At 45.6% G+C, this 8,833-nt stretch overlaps 1 pseudogene; it reads left to right on the top strand.

Annotated features, from left to right (window-relative positions):
- The first annotated feature begins 6,624 nt into the window (after window positions 1-6,624).
- On the top strand, window positions 6,625-6,997 carry LOC108518358 (60S acidic ribosomal protein P2 pseudogene; annotated as a pseudogene).
- The last annotated feature ends 1,836 nt before the right edge of the window (window positions 6,998-8,833 follow it).

Raw genomic sequence — 8,833 nt, forward strand, 5'->3', positions numbered from 1 at the left:
TGATCTCAGCTCACTGAAAGCTCCACTTCCTGGGTTCCTGCCATTCTTCTGCCTCAGCCTCCCAAGTAGCTGGGACTACAGGCACTCGCCACCACACCCGGCTAATTTTTTTGGTATTTTTAGTAGAGACAGGGTTTCACCATGTTAGCCAGGATGGTCTCGATCTCCTGACCTCGTGATCCGCCTGCCCGGCCTCCCAGAGTGCTGGGATTACAGGTGTGAGCCACAGCGCCTGGCCAAGAGGAAGGAATTCTAACGGGGCATAAAGAAACTTCTGGAAGCTATGAACATTTTCATTACATTGATTTTGGTGATAGTTTCACAGGTTTAGGCATATGTCAGAACTCATCAATTTTTTTTTTTTTTTATTTTTTTTTTTGGCGAGACAGGGTCGTCACTGCTGGAATGCAGTGGTATGAGGTTGGCTCACTGCAGCCTCAATCTCCTAGGATCAAGCCATCCTTCCATCTCAGCCCCTCAAGTAGCTGGGACTACAGGTGTGTGCCACCATGTCTGGCTAATTTCTTGTATTTTTGGTAGAGATGGTGTTTTGCCACTTTGCCCAGGCTGGTCTCGAACTCCTGAGCTCAAGTCATCCGCTCACCTTGGCCTCTCAAAGTGCTGAGATTACAGGCAGGAGCCACCACACCCAGCCCCAGAATTCATCAAATTGAACATATTAAGTGTATGCTGCTTATTTTATGACAAGTACACTTCAATAAAGTGATTTTTAACAGCATGGAAAAAACTAGAATTTTAAATAAATGTAACATTTAAAAAGTTATATTTGGGCCGGGCATGGTGGCTTATACCTATAATCCCAGCACTTTGGGAGGCCGAAGCAGGTGGATCACTTGAGGTCAGGAGTTCAAGACCAACCTGGGTAACATGGTGGAACCCTGTCTCTACTAAAAAGACAAAAATTAGCCAGGCGTGGTGGCACACACCTATAATCCCAGCTACTCAGGAAGCTGAGGCAGGAGAATCGCTTGAACCCAGGAAGTGAAGGCTGCAGTGAGCCAAGATTGCACCACTGCACTCCAGCCTGTGTGACAGAGCAGGACATCGTCTCAAAACAAAGAAAAAAAATTTATTTGATTTATAAAAGTACAGCTATAACATGTTTCTGTTTGCCCTAATCGTGTTTTCTAAAATTGTGATATATATTATTTCTAAAATGTTTTTATTTTTTCTCAAATATACTTTTATATTTGCCCTTTATAACAAAAAGTTAAATAATAAAAAATTTAAAAGGGCCATGGTCAGGTACAGTGGCTCACGCTTATAGTCCCAACACTTTGGGAGGTTGAGGCAAGAGGATCACTTGAGCCCAGGAATTTGAGACCAACCCAGGCAACAAAGTGAGACCCTGTTTCCATAAAGAACAGAAAAATTAGCCAGGTGTGGAGGTGCACACCTGTGGTCCCAGCTACAGGGGAGACTGAGGCAGGAGGATCCCTTGAACCCAGAAGGTCAAGGCTGTAGTCAGCCTTGTTCATGCCACTGCACTCCATCCTGGGCAACAAAGTGAGATCCTCTTTTAAAAAATAATAACGAAAAAAATAGCTGGGTGCAGTGGCTCACGCCTGTAATCCCAGCACTTTGAGAGGCCAAGGTGGGTGGATCATGAGGTCAGGAGTTCGAGATGAGCCTGACCAACATGGAGAAACCCCGTCTCTACTAAAAATACAAAAATTAGCCAATGGTGGTGGTGCGCACCTGTAATCCCAGCTACACAGGAGGTTGCGGCAGGAGATTCGCTTGAACCTGGGAGGCAGAGGTTGCAATGAGCTGAGACTGTGCCACTGCACTCCAGCCTGAGTGACACAGCAAGACTCCACCTCGAAAAATAATAATAATAATAAATAAAATAAAATTGTTGCAATAAATATCTGACAGAGATTGTGTTTCTCTCTGTGTGTATATATATACTTATCTTTACACACTTTCACTAACTTTTTTTTTTTTTTTTTTTGAGACAGAGTCTGGCTCTGTCGCCCGGGCTGGAGTGCAGTGGCCAGATCTCAGCTCACTGCAAGCTCCGCCTCCCGGGTTTACGCCATTCTCCTGGCTCCGCCTCCCGAGTAGCTGGGACTACAGGCGCCCGCCACCTCGCCCAGCTAGTTTTTTGTATTTTTTTAGTAGAGACGGGGTTTCACCGTGTTAGCCAGGATGGTCTCGATCTCCTGACCTCGTGATCCGCCCGTCTCGGCCTCCCAAAGTGCTGGGATTACAGGCTTGAGCCACCGCGCCCGGCCTCACTAACATTTTAAGACAAAATTTAAACATAAGGTGCTAGTGAAACCGCCCTTGCAAAAATTATGACTGAGAAAATTATCACAGTGAAAGGGACCTGACCTAATTGTATCTATCTTTCTTCTAACCTCCAAGCTCAAGCTGTCTTTGCTCATTCCTGGGCATAGACTGATGCCTATTCCTAACTTTGAGAGGAACTTACTTTATAGTTTAAAACAAAGACAATAGCTGGGTGCGGTGGCTCACACCTATAATCCCAGCACTTTGGGAGGCTGAGGCGGGTGGATCACAAGGTCAGGAGATCGAGACCATCATGGCTAACATGGTGAAACCCCGTCTCCACTAAAAATACAAAAAAGTAGCCGGGCGTGGTAGTGGATGCCTGAAGTCCCAGCTACTCGGGAGGCTGAGGCAGGAGAATGGCATGTACCCGGGAGGTGGAGGTTGCAGTGAGCCGAGATTGTGCCACTGCACTCCAGCCTGGCTGACAGAACGAGACTCCGTCTCAAAAAAAGAAAGAAAGAAAAAGAAAAAAAACAAAGATAATAACAACTCTTTCCCAAAACAAACCCCTTCTTGCCTGGGGAATAGGAATAGACACCCTTCACAGAACTAAAAATTAGCTACAAGATTAGAAATTATGGTTTAGGAGTCATTCAGCTGAAGGTTGCAAGATTCTGAACCTCCCCAAATTGCTTCTGGGGATAATATCACTTTTGTAAAGCTTAAGATCAGTGCCTGAGATATTTTGCATATTCTGCACTCAGTGTATCAGCTGGCACCACCCACACAGATAAACTGCCTCATCCGGTCTTGTGGCCCCCACCTAGGAACTGACTCAGCACAAGAGGTCAGCTTTGACTTCCTATGATTTCATCTCTAACCCAGCCAATCAGCACGCTCCACTTTCTGATACCTTACCCACAAATTTTCCTTAAAAACCCCAATCCCAGGGTTTTCAGGAAGATTGATTTGAGTAATAACTCCATCTCCCATATGGTGTGTCCAGCCTCCCATCAATAAAATTCTTTCTTTACTACAATGCCATGGTCTTTATTCGTGCAGCAGGCAGGAAGAACCCATCAGATGGTTACACTGGGTCAAAGGATATGCACTTAAAGTGTTTATAGATGATTCCAAGTTTTCCCCAAAACTGGTTGCGCTAATTCATGCCCTTTTCTGCCTTCTATGTCAACATTGAAAAATATTTGCCAGTATATGAAGGAGGGGAAGGAGAAGGGGAAGAAAAAAAAATGCCAATATGATACAGAGAAATAATATCTTGCTTCATTTTACATTTCTTTCCTTTTTTTTTTTTTTTTTTTTTGAGACGGAGTTTCGTTCTTGTTGCCCAGACTAGAGTGCAATGGCACGATCTCGGCTTACCACAACCTCCACCTCCCAGGTTCAAGTGATTCTCCTGCCTCAGCCTCCTGAGTAGCTGGGATTACAGGCATGTGCCACCACATCTGGCTAATTTTTGTATTTTTAGTAGAGACAGGGTTTCTCCATGTTGGTCAGGCTGGTCTCGAAATCCCGACCTCAGGTGATCCACCTGACTCAGCCTCCCAAAGTGCTGGGATTATAGGTTTGAGCCACCGCGCCTGGCCATTTTACATTTCTTTATTAAAAATATTTAATATTTCATATTTTTCATATCTAACGGGGCTTATATTTTTTTTTTTGAGTTGCCTATTCATATTCTTTGCTCTCTTTCTACAGAGTTGTTTATATGTTTCCTTTTTTCTTTCTTTCTTTTTTTTTTTTTTGAAACAGAGTCTTGCTCTTGTTGCCCAAGCTGGAGTGCAGTGGTACAATCTCAGCTCACCACAACTTCCGCTTCTTGGGTTCAAGCGATTCTCCTGCCTCAGCCTCCCAAGTAGCTGGGATTACAGGCATGCGCCACTATGCCTGGCTAATTTTGTATTTTTAGTACAGATGGGGTTTCTCCATGTTGGTTAGGGCGGTCTTTAACTCCCGACCTCAGGTGATCCACCCGCCTCAGTCTCCCAAAGTGCTGGGATTACAGGCGTGAGCCACTGCGCCCGGCCAGTCGTTTGTATGTTTCTTGTTGGTTTTAGGAGTACTTTATCTTTTAAGTACTTTTTAGGTAAATATTTGCAAATATTTTCATCCAGCTTACGGTTTTTCTTTTAACTTTTCATTTTAATGTGGTTTACACCGTTCAGCTTTTGCTTCCTTGTGCTGTATTTTGGTCATATCATCTTACTTTATAATCAAAATTTTAATGTGTGCTATTGGTCACAAGAAGGACTTAGTGACAGTGTGAATCTATCAGTGTAAGAATTCCCCACATGTAGAAAAACTGCAAATGTGTAGATCCTAATGAGGTTGGCCAGAAGCAAGCCATCCTCATGAAGCGAAGAATTAGAGCTATTTTCCTGCTCTAAATAATCTAGGTATCATTTAGGGAAGTCTACAGAATTCTAATTTTAAATTGAGAAACTCTCTGAGAATGTTTAACCAATATTCACAGTATGTTTACAGAATTCCAAATGGAATTTCTTAGAGCTCATTCAACCAAGAGAATCAAAAAATAAGGCACTCATGTTATCACGACCATCACTACCCCCTTTCTTTACCCATTGTAGATAATGGTAATTGATCGCTCTTTCTTCCAGAGCCCAGATGTGGTCAAAAAAGTTTTCTCCATGCATCAGTAGAGTAAACTGTTACCAACAGATTGGGATTGGCACATAAGACAAAACCTGTTTTGCCACCCTGGTTCTAGCCCAGTTTTTCATATTTAGAAGAAGAAATGAAGGGCCAGATCGAGACTGTGACTTAACACAGGAACATACAGCAAGTTAGTTGTAAAACCACAGCTCAAAACCAGCCTCCTGCTGCCCAACCTAACGCTTCTTCCAGGGCATGACTATGTCCCGCTTCTTCCGCCACCACCAGAGGTGGCCCCTCATGGAACAGAATATGTGATAAGGTCCCTTACAAAGAGTAAATTATACATAAAAACATTTTAGTCACAACATATATGTCAACAGCATCCTAAGAGGGTTAAAGCTGGATTAGGAAGAGGCCTTGTTGGGCAATCAATGGGAACACCAATCTGTAAGGGGCCCTGAACCACACTGACAAACATGAGGAAGTGGAGAACTTGTCTCAGGGAAAGCTCTGTATGGAATTAAATGAAATATGGAATAAAGTGGTTGCAGAAGGAGTGAGGAAGAAGAGTTGCCTCAAGGAGCAGGTCCAGTACCAACACAGAGTCACTAAGCTGCTTGTCTGATGAACTTTTTTTTTTGGAGAATGGAACAATAATACATTATTGGGGGCCAGAAGCAGTGGCTCACACCTGCAATCCCAATACTTTGAGAGGCTGAGGCGGGAGGATCGCTTGAGGCCAGGAGTTTGAGACCAGCCCCGGAAACATTGTGAGACCCCATCTCTACAAAAATTTTTAAAATTAGCTGGAAATAGTGACACATGCCAGTAGTCATAGCTACTTGGGAACCTGAGGACTGCTTGATCCCAGGAGCTTGAGTTTACAGTGATCACAGCTCAGGCTGGAGCTGTGATCACTCCAATGCACTCTAGCCTGGGTGACAGCATGAGACTTTGTTTCTTAAAAAATCAAATAAATAATTGGAAATAATAAAAGAGAAACTAAAGGCTGACAAAAGCTAGCCTCCTCCATGCTTGTACCACTTCTCCTCTAAACTAACATTGACAAGTATCTAAGGACTATCAATTTAGAGTATCACCACATTATTAACCTACTCTGAGCACCAAATTGCTAGTTCTCAGAGGCACTGACATGTCTCCAGCCAGCTTTATTTACTCCCACCCTAAACTCTTCCACCTTGTCTCCTCTAAAAAGGCTTCTTGCCTAGCGCTGTGGCTCACGCCTGTAATCCCAGCACTTTGGGAGGCCAAGGCGGGCAGATCACGAGGTCAGGAGTTCAAGACCAGCCTGGGCAACATAGTGAAACCCCATCTCTACTAAAAAGACAAAAGTTAGCCGGGTGTGGTGGTGCATGCCTGTAATCCCAGCTACTCAGGAGGCTGAGGCAGTAGAATTGCTTGAACCCAGGGAGGCGGAGGTTACAGTGAGCCGAGATTGCGCCATTGCACTCCAGCCTGGGTGACAGAGCAAAGCTCCATCTCAGAAAAAAAATAAAAATAAAAATAAAGGCTTCCTGGGCCTGGCTGGGTGGCTCACACCTGTAATCCCAGCACTTCGGGAGGCCAAGGTGGGCAGATCACCTTAGGTCAGGAGTTTGAGACCAGCCTGGCCAACATGGTGAAACCCCTACTAAAAATACAAATATTGCTTTTCCTCCCTGACCACCGCTGAGGTCGCACACATGAGGCCTCTCCACCGCCGCCACAATGCAATACATAGCCTCCTACTTGCTGGCTGCCCTCAGGCGGTAACCCCTCCCCCAGCGACAAGGACATCAGGAAGATCCTGGACAGCGTGGGCATCAAGATGGACAACGACCAGCTCAGCAAGTTTATTAGTGAGCTGAATGGAAAAAACATTGAAGACATTATTGCCCAGGGTATTGGCAAGCTTGCCAGTGTACCTGCCAGTGGGGCTGTAGCCGTCTCTGCTGCCCCAGGCTCTGCAGCCGCTGCTGCTGATTCCACCCCTGCTGCAGCAGAGGAGAAGAAACATGAGAAGGAGTCTGAAGAGTCAGACAAAGACATGCGATTTGGCCTCTTTGATTAAATTCCTGCTCCCTTCCAAATAAAGCCTCTTACACATCTCTCAAGTTAAAAAAAAAAAAATTAGCCCAGCATATAGCAGGTGCCTGTAATCCCAGCTACTCAGGAGGCTGAGTGGAGAGAATCGCTTGAACCTGGGAGGTAGAGGTTGCAGTGAGCCGAGATGGCACCATTGCACTCCAGCCTGGGAGACAGAGGGAGACTCCGTCTCAAAACAAAAAAAGGCTTCCTGGACAGCTGCCCTGCCCATGCTACCGATTTCTTTTCTTGCTTATCATCTGCACCCTGACTAGGCCCTGGGAACATGCCAGCTGTTATTGGCAAGCATCTCTCTATGGAGGTACAAGCTGCTTCTTCTTCAGTCATAAACTGTGCCTTTTCCTCTTTCATATGTTATGCAGCACCTAGTTAACACAATCTTGCTCAAAAAGTATTTATTTATTAAATGGCAGAAAGAATATTATGGTAACTTATGGGCTTGACTTTCAAAGGATCCATGGAGACCTTGGAAGCAAGCTTCAAGGCCTATCTCATTGGCTCCTCTACTATCCATAAAAGGATTCTGCTTAGAGAGGCGTTTTTTGTTTTTTGTTTTTTGTCGCCCAAGCTAGAGTGCAGTGGGGCACTCTCAGCTCACTGCAATCTCTGCCTCCCAGGTTCAAGTGATTCTTATACCTCAGCCTCCCAAGTAGCTGTGATTATAGGCACGCACCACCATGCCCAGCTAATTTTTATATTTTTTTGTAGAGACGGGGTTTCACCAGTGCTGGCTGGGCTGGTCTCGAACTCCTGACCTCAAGCCATCTGCCTGCCTCGGCCTCCCAAAGTGCTAGGATTATAGGCGTGAGCCACCGCGCCCACCCAAGAGGCATCATTTTGAATTGCTGCTATGGTTTGAATGTGTCCCTCAAAGCTCATGTTTTAGAAACTAAATCCCCATGGCAGCAGTGCTGACAGGTGGGAACTTAGAGGTAATTAGATCATGAGAGCCCCTCATTAATGAGTTAATGCTGATATTATAGGAGTGGTTTCCTGATAAAAGGGTGAGTTTAGCCCCTTTCCCCCACTGTCTCTCTCCCTATCATCTCCCTCCCTCTCCCTCCCTTCTTCCCCCTCCCTCCCTCTCTTGCTCTTCTGCCACGTGCCATGGAATGATGCCACAAGAAGAACCTCATCAGATGCCTGCACCTTGCTATTAGACTTCCCAGCCTTCAGAACTGAGATTTTTTTTTTTTTTTTTTTTTGCCGAGACAGGGTCTCCTTCTGTCACCCAGCCTGGAATAACGCAGTGGGGCAATCATGGCTCACTGCAGCCTCAACCTCCTGGGCTCAACTGATCTGCCTGCCTCAGCCTCCTGAGCAGCTGGGAATACAGGCGTGCGCCACCATGCCCACCTAATTTTTGTATTTTTTTGTAGAGAGGGTGTTTTGCCATGTTGCCCAGGTTGGTCTCAAACTACTGGGCTCAAGTGATCCGCCCCCCTCAGCCTCTCAAAGTGCTGGGACCACAGGTGAGAGCCACCCCATGAAGAAATTTCGTTTTTCTTTTTTTTTTTTTGGAGACAGAGTCTTGCTCTGTTGCCCAGGCTGGAGTCCAGTGGTGCAATATCGGCTCACTGCATCCTCCGCCTCCCAGGTTCACGCCATTCTCCTGCCTCGGCCTCCCGAGTAGCTGGGACTACAGGTGCCCACCACCACACCTGCTTAACTTTTTTGCATTTTTAGTAGAGACAGGGTTTCACCGTGTTAGCCAGGATGGTCTCGATCTCCTGATCTCGTGATCCGCCCACCTTGGCCTCCCAAAATGCTGGGATTACAGGAATGAGCCACCGCACCAGGCCGAGAAATTTCTTTTTTTTTTTTTTTTTTG

Source organism: Rhinopithecus bieti, unplaced genomic scaffold (assembly GCF_001698545.2).
Source record: "Rhinopithecus bieti isolate Rb0 unplaced genomic scaffold, ASM169854v2 scaffold_2915, whole genome shotgun sequence".
Taxonomy (NCBI): Eukaryota; Metazoa; Chordata; class Mammalia; order Primates; family Cercopithecidae; genus Rhinopithecus; species Rhinopithecus bieti.